Genomic DNA, 17863 nt, shown 5'->3' on the forward strand with positions numbered 1-17863 from the left:
AGGTTGCCTGCTGAAGCCCCACTCTATCCTTGGGAGTGGCCTGGCCAGCCATAGGCACAAGTCCATATTGTTGGTCCATTTATGAGCACAATGCTTTTGTTCCTTATCAATGCACATTCAAAGTGCATGGAAGTGTTTTAGGTAAAATCTCTGACATCACACACTACAGTCGAGAAATTACACCAATGTTTTTCCACCCACAGAGTAACTGAAGCCATATTGTCTGATAATGAAACAGCCTTCACCAGTGCTGAGTTTCAGAACTTTATTGCCCTCAATGGTATTAGCACATTAGGACAGAGACCTCCCACCCAGCAGCCAATGGACTAGCTGAAAGAAAGGGCCAAACCTCTAAGTCTGGCCTAAAGAAGCAATCCTGAGGGCTCCTGAAGTCCAGAATCTCACGATTTCTTCTGGTCTGTAGGACTGCTCCACTTGCAACAATGGGAGACCCACCAGCAGAGCTGTTAATAAACTGTCATCTCAGAACAAGACTGAGCCTTGTGTTTCCAAATTTGCCAGGGTAGATAGAGGCCAGCGAAAGCAGTCAGAAGACAAACCATGATACATGTAAGTCAACGTGGTCATTTTCAATGGATGAAGCCATGTATGTGAGGAAATTTGGAAGTGGGTTGAGCTGAGTGCCTGGAGTCATTGTATCCAAAACTGGACCCCTGTCCTTTCAAGTAGACATAGAAGTAAGGATTGTCCAGGAACATATAGAGCAAGAGTTGCCCCAGCAGCCAGTACTGCCATCAGGAGCCAAATTGCCATCTGGAAATGTTGCCGACTACCTAAGCATTGAAGTACCTGGTCGTCCTGTGGCAGACACAACCAACACCTTAATGAAAACAGATAAACTGAACAGCCTGTGTCTAAAGAGGCACCTGTCATTTGGTTTTGGCTGACAGCAATCCAATGAAAGTGCCCCAGACAGAGAAGTTATGCTGCTGCACCAGGATTGGGAAACCCCCAAAAGACTTCATTTAAATTTCCCTGAATTGCCCCTTAGTGTCAGGGAGATTATCAGGGTAAGCATGGGGTTGTGGGGATAGGGCCTGGATGAGATTGTGTGGTTGCAGGCTCAAAGGGCTGAATGGCCTTTCTCTGCACTATAGGGATTCTATGATTTCTAAAGAACCCTACACAACATGATGATTAATCAATGCCTTCACATTGCATTATACCAAATCTAGAATAGCATGTTCCCTAGTTGTTTCCTTAACATACTGGTTAAAAACACACTCCAGGAATTCATCCACCATGGTATTGTTGCTAACTTGATTTGCCCAATCCAGATGTGAATTAAAGTCACCCATGGTTACTGAGCGGTCCTATAGACATTTGTTATATGGATCTCTAATTTCTAGTTTAATGTCATAACTTACCACTGCTGATTGGAAGCTTATAGACAACCCCAGTTCTCTTCCAACCCTATTTCCATGTTTTCCACCCCTTGTTTCTTCTTGGCTCGACCCAGATTGATTCTACATTTAGATTTTTCTGAACCAATAAACTTTCTCGCTATTGCATTGATTTATCCTTAACTAATAATACCACCCAACCTTCTTTTTCCTTTTTGCCTGTTCCTCCTAAACATTGAGTACCCATGGATATTCAGTTCCCAGTTTTGGTCACTTTGCAGCCATGTCTCCATAATCGTAATCATATCGTAGCTGTTTATACCAAATCCGCACTGTTAATTAATCTACCTCATTGCGAATGCTCCATGCATTCAAATATGGTGCCTATATAACATTTTTATACATTTTCTTTTCTACTTTGCCATCTTTCATTTTTACCTTTGTTTCTCTCTCTTGTGTCTCTCCACTTACGTCACCGCCTCCTTGCCACTGTAGTGTAAAGCATCCCCCCACCCCCCCAAAAGCAAATACCCCCTCAAGGATATTGTTCTCAATCCTGCTGGAGTGCAATCCCCTTTGGCTTGTACAGATTCTATATTCCCCAGAATTGGTCCCAATACCTCAAGAATCCAAATTGCTCCCTCCTACACCATCTCCCCAGCCACACATTCATCTGATCTATTCTTCTATTCTTACTCTTGCTAGAATCCATCACACCAGGCAAACAACTGAAAGAAGCAAAAAGAAAGAATAGGTTAACCCTTTGGAAAACTGGGACATCAGGACCATATGCATGACATTGGCAGATGATTAAGACTGGTCGATAAACACAAATAGCAGTGATAAACATGGAACATCATAGGTTGAACATTGACATGCCTCCCCTATAAGAGACCACCCTTGCCAAGATTACTGATGCAAATTGTCATGTGGAAATACTATGTTGTGGCAATAACAGAAACCTAGCTCAAAGAAAACTGGGACTGAGTATTAAATATTTCTGGATGCATGGTGTTTAGGAATTGGAATGGAAGAAAAGGGAGGGGGTGGCAGTGTTGTTTCAGGTATTTATAAAGGTTGGCGGTTTGGTAGTGCTGGAGGTGTCCTAGAGACGTCAAGGACAAAATCTATTTGGCTCGCGCTAAGGAATTAAAAAAGAAATAATTACATTGCTTGGTGTGGTTTATAGGCCACCAAATAGTAGAAAATATGTACTATATTTGCAAGGATACTACAGAGAGTTGCAAGATGTATAGGGTAGTTATAATGGGGGACTTTAATATCAGAATTAGATTGGGATAGTGGTAAGGTTAAAGGCAGAGAGGGGCAAAAGTTCCTTAAGTGTGTTCAGGGAAGTTTTCTGTAGTATGTTTCCAGTCCAAAGAGAAAGGAGCCACTGCTAGTCCTGGTTCTCAGGAACAAGATGAGTCAAGTGGATCAAGTGTTCATAGGAGAACATTTAGGGACAGCAATCATTGTATCATAAGGTTTAGGCTGGCTTTCAAAAAGGACAAAAAACAATCCAAAGTAAGAATAATTAACTGTGGGAAAGCAAATCTAATAGACGTAAAAATGGATCTAGGCTCGATAAATTGGAATAAAAGGTTGGAAAGAAAAACAATAGCTGAACAACGGACTACTTCCAAAGAAGAGAGAGTTTGAGCACAATTAAAGTATACTCCCGTGAACGAGAAAGGTAGGGAAAATGAACACAGTGCTCCCCAGATGACAAAGAATGAAAAGTATGCTTATAATGGATTTCAGGTAGATAAAACAATGGAGAACTAGGCTAAAGATAGAAGGCTCAGAAGAGAAGAGAAACAGAAAATAAGGGAAGCAAAGAGAGAGTATGAAAAAAGATTGGCAGCTGACATAAAAGGGAATCTCAAAGTCTTCTTATAGGCTTATAAATAATAAAAGATTGGTAAAAGGAGTGGGGCTGATTAGGGACAAAAAGGGGGATTAATGCATGGAAACAGGAGGCATAGCTGAGGTATTAAATGTATACTTTGCATCTGTCATTAACAAAGAAGAAGATGTTACTTGGGTCAAGATAGAAGGACAGGCAATTAGTACACTAGAAGGATTTAAAATTGAAAAGAAGGAGGTATTGGATAGGAGGTACAAGAGCAGAGCCATCTGAGAATACATATGTGTAGTGGTCATTGAAGGTGGCAGGGTATATTGAAAGAGGGGTTAATAAAGCATATAGTATTCTAGGATGCATTAATTGGAGCATTGAGTACAAGAGCAGGGAGGCTATGATAAACTTGTCTAAAACACTGGTTCAGCTTCAACTGGTGTACCGGTTCCAGTTCCGGGCACAGTACTTGTGGGAAAATGTGAAGGAATTAGAAAGAGTGGAGGAAAGATTCATAAGGATGGTTCCAGGGATGAGGAACTTCACTAACAAAGATAGACTGGAAGTTGGGAGTGTCTTCCTTGGAAAAGAAAAGGCTGAGGGAAGATTTGATAGAAGTATTCAAAATCACGAGAGGTGTGGACAGGTGAGATGGGGAAAAACTATTTCCAAATATGAAAGGATCAAGAATGAGAGGTTATTGGCAAAAGACACAATGGCAACATGAGGAAAACCTTTTTCATGCAACGAGTAGTTGGGATCTGAAATGCACTGACAGAGAATGTGATGGAGGCTTGTTCAATTGAGGCATTCAAAAGGGAATTAGACAGTTACCTGAAAAGGAAGAATGTACCGGGTTATGGGGAGAAGGCAGGGGAATGGCACTAGGTGAATTGCTCATTCATGGAGTTGGTGCAGAGATGGTGGACAACTGCTGATTCTATGTTTAGCAATGGAGGCTGATACCGACACTCTTCCATATAGTCTTCTCTTTGCTGCTGTCATATGCTTTAAGGCTATCTACAGAGAGTGTCTGCTTACATACCAAAACTGATGGAAAGCTGTTTAGCCTTGCTCACTTGAGATCTTAAACAAAGGTGCAAAGTCCTCATGAGAGAGTTGCTCTACACTGATGATGTTGAGCCGGTATTCCATACCGAGGAACACCTTCAGTGGCAAATGGACAAACTTTCTCATACGTGTGAAGAGTTTAGTTTGACCATCAGCATCAGGAAGACGAATATCATTGTCCAGAATATTGCCATACTACCATATATCAGCATTGACAATGTGACTCTGGAGGTCGTTAAAAGGTTCACATATCTAGCCTCTACAATCACCCGCAATCTGTCACTTGATGCTGAAATCAACACATGCATCACAAAAGCTGCAACTATGTCCGAACTGAGTAGGAGAATAAAGTAACAGCAACCTGACTGAGAACACCAAACTGTGAATCTACTAAGTCTACACCCTCAGCACTCACCTCTATAGTGGTAAGCCCTGAACAATATATGCTGGGCTGGAGAAAAGGCTAATCAGTTTGCACATTCATTGTTTCAGGCATCTCCTCAGCATCTCTTGGCAGGACAAAGTCACCAATGCAGAGGTCCTGGTCTGTGCTAATTCCATCAGCTAAGCCAACGCCATCAGCACTGGCTCCATCACATTCATCAGATGAATGATGGCTTTTTTTTGCTACTGGTTGTGACCTCTTAGTGTCAATTTCTCTACAACAAGGACACCTACAAGCAAGATAGGAAGATGGCAGACACTATCCCTAACAACTACACAGCAGTTGCTGATGGCTCTGACCTCTGGATGCGGACTATTTGGAAAGATGAACAGAAATTACAGGCTCAGTTGGCCAAGAAGAGGGCCCAGAGAAAACAAGGGCCAATGAATCATGCACCTTCTCAGTCCACTGTCTATTGCTGCAGCAAATGTGGCAGAGACTGCCATGCCACAGTGGGACTTCAGAGCCACGCCAGTTGATAATTAACACACAGTTGACTACTATGGTGCAAACCATCATCTTATGAGCCATAAGGGTGTCATTTTATATCATGAACTCTGGCTGAAATGACTTTGTCATTTCTAAAATGTACTCCTTCATAGTTCTAAATCCTTTGGGACAATAAAATATTTTATTGTGGACCATGAGACTAAATGCTGATAAGTCCCCTGGACCTGATGTATTGCACTCTAGGATATTAAAGGAAGTAACTACATAGTGGATACACTGGTAGTAATCTCCTAAGAATCCTTAAATTCTGCAAAGGTCCCAGAGGATTTAAAAAACTGCCAAATAACACCCTTATTTAAAAAGGGAGGGAAACAAAAAAGCAGTTAATAGGCCATTTAGCCACATCTGTCATTAGGAAAATGTAGGAGTCCATTATAAAGGATGTAAGAACAGAGTATTTAGAAATACATAAGATAAGAAAACAGAGTCAGTATGACTTCATGATGGGAAAATCATGCCTGACAAACTTATTAGAATTCTTTGAGGTGGTAACAAGCAGGATAGATAAAGGAGAACTGTTAGGTGTAATATATCTGGAATTCCAAAAAGTGTGAGGTAAGATACTGTATAAAAGGCTACTTAATAAGATAAGAGCCTGTGGTGTTTGGGGTAGAATATTAGCATGGATAGAGGATTGGCTTATAGAAGACAGAGAATTGGGAGAAGTGGGGCATTTTCAGGGTACAACCAGCAGCTGGAGTGCCACAGGGATCAGTGCTTGGGCAACAATTAGTTACATAAATAATGCATGTACTTTGACCAAGTTTGTGGATGACAAAAATAGATGGGAGGGCAAGTGGTGAGGATGACACAAGGAGTCTGCAGAACGATATAGCCATGTGAAGTGGGTGGACAAAAACTTAGCAGATGGGATATAATGTAGGAAAATGTGACGTTATGCACTTTGGTAGGAAGAATCAAGGAACTGAATATTAGAGAAAGACTATAGAAAGCTGCAGCACAGAGGGATTTGGGGGTCTTCATGATTATGCCACAGAAGGCTAGTTTGCAAATTCAACAGGTAATAGGGAAGGTAAATGGAATGTTGGCCTTTATTTCAAAGGGAATGGAGTATAAAAATAGGGAATCTTGTTAAAATTATACAAGACACTAGTTAGACCAGACCAGGAATACTGTGAACAGTTTTGATCTCCTTATGCAAGGAAAGATATATTGGTATTGGAGGCAGTCCGGAGAAGGTTCTCCAAGTTGATTCCGGGTATGGAGGGAGTTTCTTATAAGGAGAGGTTAAGTAGATTGGCCTTGTACACTCTGGAGTTTAGAAAATAAGAGGCAACCTTATTGAGACATATAGGATTCCCAGGGCAGATGTTGTAAGGTTGTTTTCCCTTGTAGGAGAGTAAGGTGATCCCTTACTCAGAATATACCCTCTGGTCCTACATGCTGTGTCCAGATGCTCAATAACAGACTTCCCCACTAGGTCCTGTTTTCTCAACTCTCAAACAGCCAACTTTCCAGGAGAGGACAATGAATATGCTTCAAAGACACGGAGGCTCTCCTTGAAGTGCAGCAGCATTGACATCAGTGACTAGGACAAACTTGATATAAAGCGTTCAGAATCGCAACAATTTGTAAATAAAGCTGCATCATTTATTGAGTCCCAACATCCTGAGCAAAGCATGACAGAGAAGGAAAGAAAGAAATTCCTGCACACCAGATCCCACTATTTTGTGGGATTTCCTGTCCCATGTGCTCAAAGATCTGTTGGTCAATAATTAGTCTCATCAACCACATGAAGACCCATGGCAGAAACTTACAATATTGAATGGATGTCCTCCTCAAATCAAGGGACAATTCATGATGACTGGAAAACTGGATATGTGAATGTATGCTCAGGTATCTAAGGTCAGGTGAGAAATATATTTTACTGTTCACCTACTTCCCCTGAAGATTTTTTGTTATCTGCTGTTAACAAAAAATGCTGGGAAACAGTCAGCAGTTCAGGCAGCATCTGTGGAGAGGTAAACAGAACCACAGTTCCATACTATTTGCTGTTTGCATAGTTAGGACTCAAAACTGGTGACTATTCTTCCTTGAGGAATGTCTCTTTGGGGATCTGACTTGTTCCAGTATGACATGCTTAGTGATACAAGTTCAGAACCAATTGAACACTCAGTGGCAAACTTGGTAATCAGCTACCTGAGCTCGATAATATCAGAGATGTGTGTATTATTTATGTGTATAGAATTGCTTGCTCAACTGGTCTAGCCCTACTCTTGCCTGGCAAACTGCTAATTAGATCATCCTGGCATGCAAAGATAACCCCAGTTCCTCTTCTTAATCAGCAACTATCCTCTTAAACCCCTCTCCCCTAGTTGGTTTACTTTTACCTCTAACAAGTATGAGGAATTAATGGACTTTGTTTGAGAATGTTTATTAGCTACCACTGCTGCACCTCTGTTTACTAAGCCAAGTCTTCCCCCAGTACCCTCGGCCCTAACTCTTTCTCTAATTTCTCTCCTATCCTTATTCCGATTTCAAGAGACCCTGCTCTCTTGACACTATTCTCACTACAATGCTGGCTATTCAATTTTCTTTCCTTGTCCCCATACTGGTTCTCTCTTCTCACATACTGTCAAGTCTACCATCATGAACTCATCCTAAAAAAAATCCTTGACCCCTCTGAGATAGCAATTAAACTACTGCCTCATTTCCAATTTCCTTTTCCTCTTGAAAGTGATGCCACCTTTCAAATTTATGCTTATCTCTCCCCAAATTCCATATTTGAACTTCTCCAATCAGATTTCTGCTCTTGCTACAACAGTGAAATTACTTCAATTAAAGTCACAAATTACATCCTTAGTGATTTTGATTGTGGTGCAATATCCTTTCTCATTGCTTCTCAATCTCTCTGCAGCTTTCATCATGCCTGACCAAACCACCTTCTTCAAAAACCAATCCTCCATCATCAAACTGAGTGGAGTCATCCTCACCTGGATTCCACTATCATTTATCCAATTGTAGATATAGCATTTCCTGCAATGACTTGTCTTCCTGGCTCTACACAATTACTTCAGGAAATCACCACTGATCATCATAAGCAAAATCATCTGAAACGTGCTCAATGACATTCAGCTCCACCTCATTACCATCATCCAGCATTGGATAAAGCAAAAATTTATCCATTTGCACGTTGGGAAGACTGATGCCATAGCCTTTGGCACTTGTAATAAACTCATTTGTCAAGCTATTGATTCCATCTCCCACTCTATCCACGATAAAGCAGACTTCTTGCAACATTGGCATTCTATCTAACTCTGAATTGTGCTTCCAAATCCATATCCTCTCTATCACCAAGACCATCTATTTCTATCTAAATAATGTCCATCTATGAGGTCTTGTAGTGCACTGGTAATGTCTCTGCCTCTGATTCAGAAGCTCCAGGTTCAAGTCCCACCCCAAGACTTGATGGTCAAGAAACTTGCATTTATAAAACAGCCAAACAGGTGAGCATCAACTTGTAAGTCCTTCCAACATACGCCAATGGTAGATGGTAAAGGCAGGAAAGGTTACTGGTCAGCATGTGCTGGAAAACTTGGAGCCTCTACCATCAATATCCATAGCCTCAGGCTACAAAATGCATATAAAAATGCATGCTGTCAGTTGACTGGACAGATGGTGTGGATTGGCTTGGGGTTTGATACCTGTTCTGGTTGGAGAGGATGTGAGACCTTGCCTTACCTGTGGCGGAGATCATAGTGCTGTGGGTCACAGCACTTAAGAAAATCATTCACCTTTCATCTCAATAATATTGTGTACTTCAGTCCACCTGTTGCTGAAAGTTTTATTCCTGATTTTGTTAACTCATGACTCAACTATTCCAATACTCTCCTGGCCAACCTCCCATCTTCCACTCTTACATCAACTTCAGTTGATTCAAAACTGTCTAGTATGAAACTCTAGAATTGCTGCCTTAAACCTCTTCACCTTTCCACCTACTCTCCTTCTCGAAGATGCTTTTTAAAACTCTTTGACTAAACTTTTGGTCACATGTTCAAACACCTTACATGTCTTTTTGTCTCAGCACATTCTGTGATGGGTCTTGGGATGTTTTATAATGATACAGATGCTATACTTGTTGTGAATGTTGACAATTTGAATGAGTTATTACATATAGTTGTGTTCTTCAGTCATTTGTCTAATTTTAGCTATATGTGTTAGACTTTTACTTTCCAGTTTTCTGAGATGGAACCTACTAAAATGTTAACAGCTGTGATACCATCTTACAAGGCTTAGCTTTATCAACAAGATCCAAAGCATAGTACTCACTTTACTATTCTGCATCCTTAAAGGTTTCCACCCAAGCAGGTATAGGACCCAGTGACCTGGTAACACCAGGGTGCAGAAATAATCAGTTTGGATTTCATTTTTAAGAAGACAAAACCTTTGTTTTACAGAATGTCTCGATATAGCTTTCCTAAAGGTGAACCTGCCATTGGATGCTGAGATCTTTCCAGGGGACCTGTAATCTAGTGGCAGTGGCAGGATGCTTACTAGTGTGTTTTGTATTGTTAACTTATGTAATTAAAATAAACTCGAGCCCCACTTTTGCATAGACTTGGACTTCTTAAACTCCTTCGTTTTAACAATTAGGTCTAAGCTCTGTACTAACAATAAATGGAGAGTGTGCACTTGGGGACACAGTGCACACTCCATATTGAGCAAATTGTTGATTTCTCAATTTAGTTTCAGAGATTCTTAGAGGTCAAAATCGGCAATTCTCTCCCTAAACCCATGTGCCTCACCATCTTCCCCCCTTCCTTTAAGATCGTCCTTGAAGGCCAACTCTTCGGTTAAGCGTTTACCGAATTCGTTGGTGCGACGATGCTGGATATTCAAATACAAAAAAGATCGGGTAAAGTTAAAAGTACAGCGCCAGCTCTTGGAGTTTGAGGATCTTCTTTGGACTTTGAGAGCGGCGGTGCTTCTTCCAAAAGGAAAAAAAAACAAGGCTCGCTCTGCCAGACAGGTGAGACAATACGTTATGATTTAAATTTCGGGGACCTGTGCCCACAAACAGGTCCTAGGGGTGGAATGTATGTGCTGGTGTTGGAGGCCGAGTGAGGGTGAGCTGCAGCTTGCCCCAAGCGCTGGCAGGAATGCGCTGGGAAAGATGTCCCACAGCTGCTGCTGACACACTGACAGATGACACGCGCCACGTCACTGCGGTACCTGTTGTTGTGGTTGGCGGGGCAACCGTTCCAGGTGACAGTCCGATCGGTTATCCAGCTTCATAACCCCCCCTCCTCTCAATGCAACTTCTCTGTGAGTATTTCATTGTGGGGGAGAAAACTACCTCTCCCTCCGATTGTATGTGCTTTTCAAAAGAATAACGAAACCCCGATGTGTAAAATAACCCTTTCCCTGTTGGAGACACATTGCGTTAATTTCTTTTTGCGGCGTTTAAAACTTTTTTCTCCCCTTCCAGATTTAAAAGTCTGACTCCACCGCCTTGATTTTGTTTCCCCTGCTAATTTTTTTTTGGTTAATGATCTTCATTTCCCTCTGCATTTCTTCAGCAGGTTTGTTTTTATAGATCCCCGTCGGACGTTCCCTTCTCGGTGAACGCCATCTCCCCACCTCCTCCTCCTCCCCCCCGGCTGGTGCGGGACACCTCCCTCGCTCGCTCACTTTCTCGGGCTCGCTCTGCGCGCAGGAGGAGCTCGAGACCAACGGAAGGGCACGTGCGAGTCTGACGAAGGGGGTCGGCCGAAGCAGCTCGAGCTCTGTGTGCGGGGGGCAGTGCCCCACCTGGCGGAGGCGGAGCGGCTGGTCGCGTGGGAGGCGCTCGAGCGAGGAGGGGGATGGCGGAGGTGAAGGGCGTCGCTCAAACTGGGTGAGTACGACCGTTCAAATCTGACCGGACTCGAGCTGATTCTTTATTTTTGAAAAAAAAATACAGATATAATAAACGTGTTTTCTTGCCACAGGACACAGAAAGATTAAAAGGGTGAGGGAGACAGAGGGTCACTCTCACGGCAGCAACCTCCCGCCTGTCAGCGATCTCTGTTCACCTCACTCGAAGCTCGGTATCTGTCCGAGACAGTTGGTTTCGGTTTTCGGGAGCCCGACCCGAAGTTTAAATGGCCCCCACTCACTCGCCGTTTCGAATCAAAAAGTTGTTTTGAGTGTTTTGAGTTGGGGGGTAGTGATGATGATGATGGGGGGGGGGGGGGCGTTCGGGTTCTTCGTGCGTAAACCGACCGAGAATGTTGGGGCTGTTCAACTGCGGGCGGCATCGCAACTGAGACTGGATTCTCACAACACAAACAGAAAAAAGCTGGCAAATCTCAGCAGGTCTGACAGCATCTGGGGGGCGGAGAGAGAATCGAGCCAAAGTTTCGAGTCTGGTTGACCCTTCAGCGGAGACTCGAACCGTTAGCTCTGTTCTCTCTCCACAGATGCTGTCAGACCTGTTGAGTTCCTCCAGCATTTTCTGGGTTTTTTTTGTGTGTTTTGCTTTAATCTGGATTCTCACGCTTCTGACACTCACCTCTCCTCAGACAGCTGAGGGCAGTGATGGCATTTCTTGCCGAGGTCCAGCTGATTTTCGCAAAGATCCGAGATCAAATCTGAGAGCTTCTTGACCCGTTATGCTCTGTCCCGAAGTCATCAGGATTTGCTCTAAGACAGGATATGTTGACAAAGAGGAATTTGTGGGAAGGAAAATTGTTCAAAGCGTGCTCTCTTTTACCGGACATCATTTTACTTTAATTTCTTTCATCTTTTTAAAAAAATACGGCTGTCACGGTTATTCCTGAATATACAAGGATTGAGATTATTATTGCGATAGAATATTGTAAAAAAAAAAAGAATAATCAAACCATAGCAGCAGCAAACAACTTGGCATTTATGTAATACATTTAATGTAGGGAAACCTCGCAAGGCATTTAACTGAGATTCAATAAAAAAAAGAGGCTGATCCAAAAGGGAGATTATGTTAGAAGGGGTGAACTAAAAGTGGCTGAAGAGGTGGATTTAGGGAACCCTAGAAGCTAAAGTCAGAGGAGCGGAGAGTTCAGGAGGGAGTACATAGGAAGAAAAGAGTAGAACAGGGCCATTCAGCCTCTTGAGCGTGTTCTGTCTTCAGTCAAATCGTGGTTGGAACCGTACCTCAACTCCATTAACTTGTCTTTGATACCCCTTTGATATCCTTGTCTAATAACCTATCAACACAGTGAATGCTGAAATTCCAAAATAAAAACAGAAAACGTCGGAAATGCTGAGCAGGTCAGGCAGCATCAGGAGAGAGGAACAGAGTTAAGGGACTGAATTTTCGCACCAGCGTCAGATGAGCAGAGTTGGGAAATGCCCCCACTCGGCAAACTCCACTCAGGAGATTCTTCCCCGAAAGCCTAGATTTTCGTTCTGCGGCGTAAGTCGCGTTAGCCACCTCCAGAAACAGTGCGAAGGTAGAAGGATTGCCGAGTGTGGATGTGGACTGTTTAAAAGGTCCGCTCTGGTGCGCTGGGATTCATCTCAGTTTCAACAAAAGCAGCAAAACAAAACGGCCCATACTCCATCCATGTTAACTCATGCCCCACCAAATCCCCATGATCCCTCATACTCTCCATTGTCAATGAGTGCCTTCCTACGCAACTGCAATGACCCCTTATATCCTCCATGCCAAGCTATGCCTCTCTATCCACCTTCCTTTGTCCTGCATACCATACATGCCAACCTTTGCTCCTCTACATACTCCACCCACATGGCCCTTCATAGCCCCATGCCAATGCGCCAACTCATGTCAATCCATGATCTTCCAGTCATCCCCAAGATCCTTTAACCCCTATGCCAACTTACTGCCATCATGCCAACCCATGCCCCCACCCACTACCCTTTTCCCTTGCACCCTTCATGCAAATTCATGCAGCATCCATCATGGGTAGATCCAGTGCCGGATTTAGGCTTGGTGAGGCCCTAAGCTATATAAAGCTTGGAGGCCCCTTGTTAAAAAGTTACACCAAAAGGTCTCACAAAGGTGCGTACCAAAACAGGACCTTGGGTCGCCACAAAAAAAATTGAAAACACAATTATGCCTTTTAATTATTTAATAGCAAGGTATTTAAAGTGAAAAATACAAATTATTTTCAAATGAATGCATTTACTGATTACGTATTTATCATTTGGCTGGCTTGATCTCTCCCATAGATTTTGGTAATTTTGGTAATTTTTTGAGTTGCTTTTCAAGCTGGTGCTTTTTTTTTCTGGTATCCGCTCTTAAATGTTCTCTTCATTGTAAACCTTCTGAAATTTTGGGAGGCCCTAAGCTGTAGCTTGTTTAGCTTATGCCTAAATCCGGCACTGGGCAGATCTCAGGAGCCATAGTAAGGTAGTATAAAAATAAAGTTTTAAGTATGTGTTAAAGACTGCTCTATATTAAAAAAAACACATTTATGACCTGGCGTATATTTTAAGTTTCTGTCCCTTTTTCTTGGAATATAAATAGCACAAATAGACCAAATGGCCACTGATGCCTTTGATTTGATTTGATTTATTGTCACGTATTAATATACAGTGAAGTATTGTTTCTTGCATGCTATACAGACAAAGAGTACCATTCATAGAGAAGGAAACGAGAGAGTGCAGAATGTAGTGTTACGCTCATAGCTAAGGTGTAGAGAAAGATCAACTTAACATGAGGTAGGTCCATTCAAAAGTCTGATGGCAGCAGAGAAGAAGCTGTTCTTCAGTCGGCTGGTACGTGACCTCACATTTTTGTATCTTTTTTCCAATTGAAGGAGGTAGCAGAGAGAATGTCTGGGGTGTATGGGGTCCTTAATTATGCTGGCTGCTTTGCCAAGGCAGTGGGAAGTGTAGACAGAGTCAATGGATGGGAGACTGGTTTGTGTAATGGATTGGGCTACATTCATGACCTTTTGTAGTTTTTTGCAGTCTTGGGCAGAGCATGAACCATACCAAACTGTGATACAACCAGAAAGAATGCTTTCTATGGTGCCACTATAAAAGTTGGTGAGAGTCAAGTTGACATGCCAAATTTCCTTTGTCTCCTGAGAAATTAGAGGCGTTCGTGGGCTTTCTTAACTATAGTGTCGGCATGAGGTTACCAGGACAGGTTGTTGGTAATCTGGAAACCTAAAAACATAAAGCGCTTGACCATTTCTACTTCGTTCCCATTGATATAGACAGGGGCAAGTTCTCCACTATGCTTCCTGAAGTCAATGACAATCTCCTTTGTTTTGTTGACATTGAGGGAGAGATTATTGTCTCTATCTCATTCCTGTACTCCGTCTCGTCATTGTTTGAAATTCAACCCACTATGGTGGTGTTGTCAGCAAACTTGAAAATCAAGTTAGAGGGGATTTTGGCCACACAATTATAGGTGTATAAGGAGTATAGTAGGAGGCTGAAGACACAGCCTTGTGGGGCAATGGTGTTGAGGATGATCGTAGGGGAGGTGTTGTTGCCTATCCTTACTGATTGTGATCTGTGTTTTCGGAAGTTCAGGATCCAGTCACTGAGGGAGAAGCCGAGGCCCACACCACGGAGTTTGGAGATGAGTTTTGTAGGAATAATGGTGTTGAAGGCTGAGCTGTAGTCAATAAATAGGAGTCTGACACAGGTGTCTTTGTTATCTAGGTGTTCCAGGGTTGAGTGCAGGGCCAGGGAGATGACATCTGCTGTGGACCTGTTGCGGCGGTAGATGAACTATAGTGGATTCAGGCAATCTGGGAGGCTGGAATTGATTCATGCCTTGGCTAACCTTTCAAAGCACTTCGTAATGATGAACATCAGAGCCACTGAACAATAGTCATTAAGGCACGCTGCTTGGCTTTTCTTTGGTACCGGGATGATGGTCGTCTTTTTGAAGCAGATGTGGACCTCAGATTGTTGTAAAAAGAAGTTGGAAATGTCTGCAAATAACCCTGCCAACTGATCTGCTTAGGATCTGAGCGCTCGTCCGGGTACCCCATCCAGGCCAGTTGCTTTTTGTGGGTTGATCTTTGAGAAAGCTGTTCTGACATCTGCAATGGTGACCTCAGGTATAGGTTCATCCAAGGCTTCCGGGGTGGAGGGCGTGCTCTCACTGATCTCTTGCTCAAAACGGGCATAGAATGTATTGAGCTCATCGGGAGGGGTGTGTTGGAGCCTGCGATTTTACATGTCTTCATTTTGTAGCCTGTTTTATCTTGCAGACCTTCCCATAGTCGATGTGGGTCCATGTGGCTAGCCTGAGACTAGCTTGGTCTTCTGGCATTTTTGATGGATCTCCTTAGATCATATCTGGCTTTCTTGCATAGGTCGGGGTTGCCTGACTTGAATGTCTCAGACCTAGACTTCACCAAACATTGGCTACCCCTGCTCATCCTCGGTTTCTGGTTGGGAAACACGCACTTTGCTTCTTTGACACAGTCTTCTACACACTAATGAAGTCAGTTACCATAGACTCTGTCATTTGACATAATCATGGCTGATCATCTCCTTTAACTCCACTTTTCTACCCTTCCCTGATTCTGGATTCTCTGTATCTCTAAAGTTTCTTTATTACTTTAAGCATTTTAAGTTGGATTACTTCTAAACAGACTTGTGCATTATGTCCTCATTTTTTAAACACCTAGTATGATTCTGGTGAATCTATATTGAATTCCTCCAAGGCCACTGTATCTTTCCTGAGATATGGTGCCAAAACTGAATGCAGTACTCTAGATGGCTCTGTATAACTAAAGCAACTTTTTTGTATTCAAACCTCCTTGAGAAAAAGCCAACATTCTATTAACATCTTTTGATTACTTTTTGTACCTGTGCACTTGATTTTAGTGATGGGCACTTATGGACATCCAAATTACTTTGCTCCTCCACATTTCCTAGTCTATCACCATTATAAAAATATTCCCATTTACCTTTCTTGGATTCAAAGTAAGTGACCTCCTACTTTCTCATATTGACCTCCATTTGCCACAGTTTTACCCACTCACTGGTCTCCCCCTGTCACTTAACTTTCTACTCCCATCTCCACACATTACTATGCCTCATGACTTAATGTCATCTGCAATCCTGTATATACATTTCTATATTTATTCCTTAATCCTAATAATCCCAATACAGATGTTTGGGATCAGCACCTCTACTGCTACTCCTATTATTTATATTTATATAGCATGTTTAACATAATAAAACATCCTATGGTGCTTCACGGAAGCATTATAAAATGCAATATAATGCACTTGAGCCACATAAATATTAAGGCAGATGACCAAAAACTTAATCAGAGCAGTAGGTTTCAAGGAGTTTCTTAAAGGAAGAAAGTGAGTAGGGAGGCAGAGAGGTTTAGGAAGGGAATTCCAGTTTTCAGGGCCTCAGCAGTTCAAGGCACTGTCAGCAGTGCTGGAGCAATTAAAATTGGGTGTGTTCAAAAAGCCAAAATCGTCAGAGTGCAAGTATCTTGGAGGGTTGTGGAGCTGGAGGAGAATGTAAATATAGGAAGGGATTTGAAAATGAGAATTTTAAAATTGAGGTGTTGCTTAACTGGCAACCATGATAGATCAGAGTTATAGATTGTTATAGTAAGCATCTTCCTATTTGAAAGAATGCACTAATGTCTTTAACAGGTATGAGCATGTGCGAATGACGTTGTCGGTAGTACGGGCTTTTACCACGAGGAACCTGTGTAACTAGCTGCCTTCAGTCCTAAATCCATGCTGTGTTGTATTTCAATATTTTTTGTAAGTAAAGATTGAATATCACAATGCATTCGGCCACCTTTTTGTGGTCAAGTTACCAAATCTTTTTGGCGACAGGAAAAAAATGCCAGAATAAAAGGACAAGAAAAATTCAAGGTTCAGCATGGCGCTATGAAGATTTGTACAGTGAGCAGTTAGTTTGCAATGTGATTTATGCCACAGATTAGCCATGATTTTGTTTGGGACTATCATTGAGCTTATGGAAGAGAACAGGGATTGGACTGAATATGTGGGAAGGTTGGAACACTTCTTTTTGGCAAATGGAATTGCAGGTGAGGCTATAAAGTACTCAATTCTCCTGAGCGTGTGTGGGGTGAAGACTTACAAGTTAGTAAGAAATTTAGCAACACCACAGAAACTGGGGGACATTTCATTTGCAGCTTTAGTTGCACTCATTTTGAATCACTTCAATTCTAAGCCCTCAGTGATTGACCAGTAGTTCAAGTTCCATTGTCATTTTTGGAAGACAGAGCAATGTGTAGATAACATTGTCGCTGAATGAAGACAATTCACTGAACATTGTGAGCTTGGAGCAGTATTGGAAGACACGCTTTGGGACAGACTAGTCTGTGGCATTAATACAAATCACATTCAGCATTGTTTGTTGGGAGAAGCCACACTAACTTTCAAGAAAGCTCTAGAAATTTCTCAGGGCATGGAAATGGCTGCCAGCGATACAAAATATATTCAAAAGGCCAATGGCACTGCACAGGTGAGTGCAGTGTATCAAGTAAAGAAAGAGACTGCAAATAAGAAGGTGAAAGCAGTGAAATATTTCAGGTGTGAAAGGACACACTATGCAAATCATTGCAAATTTATGGATGCTGTTTGTCACCATTCCAACAGACAGGGTCATTTACCTAAGAAATGCAGCGTTGCTGAGAGCAAG

The sequence above is a fragment of the Mustelus asterias genome, chromosome 7, assembly GCF_964213995.1.
Source record: "Mustelus asterias chromosome 7, sMusAst1.hap1.1, whole genome shotgun sequence".
In the NCBI taxonomy this organism is placed as follows: Eukaryota; Metazoa; Chordata; class Chondrichthyes; order Carcharhiniformes; family Triakidae; genus Mustelus; species Mustelus asterias.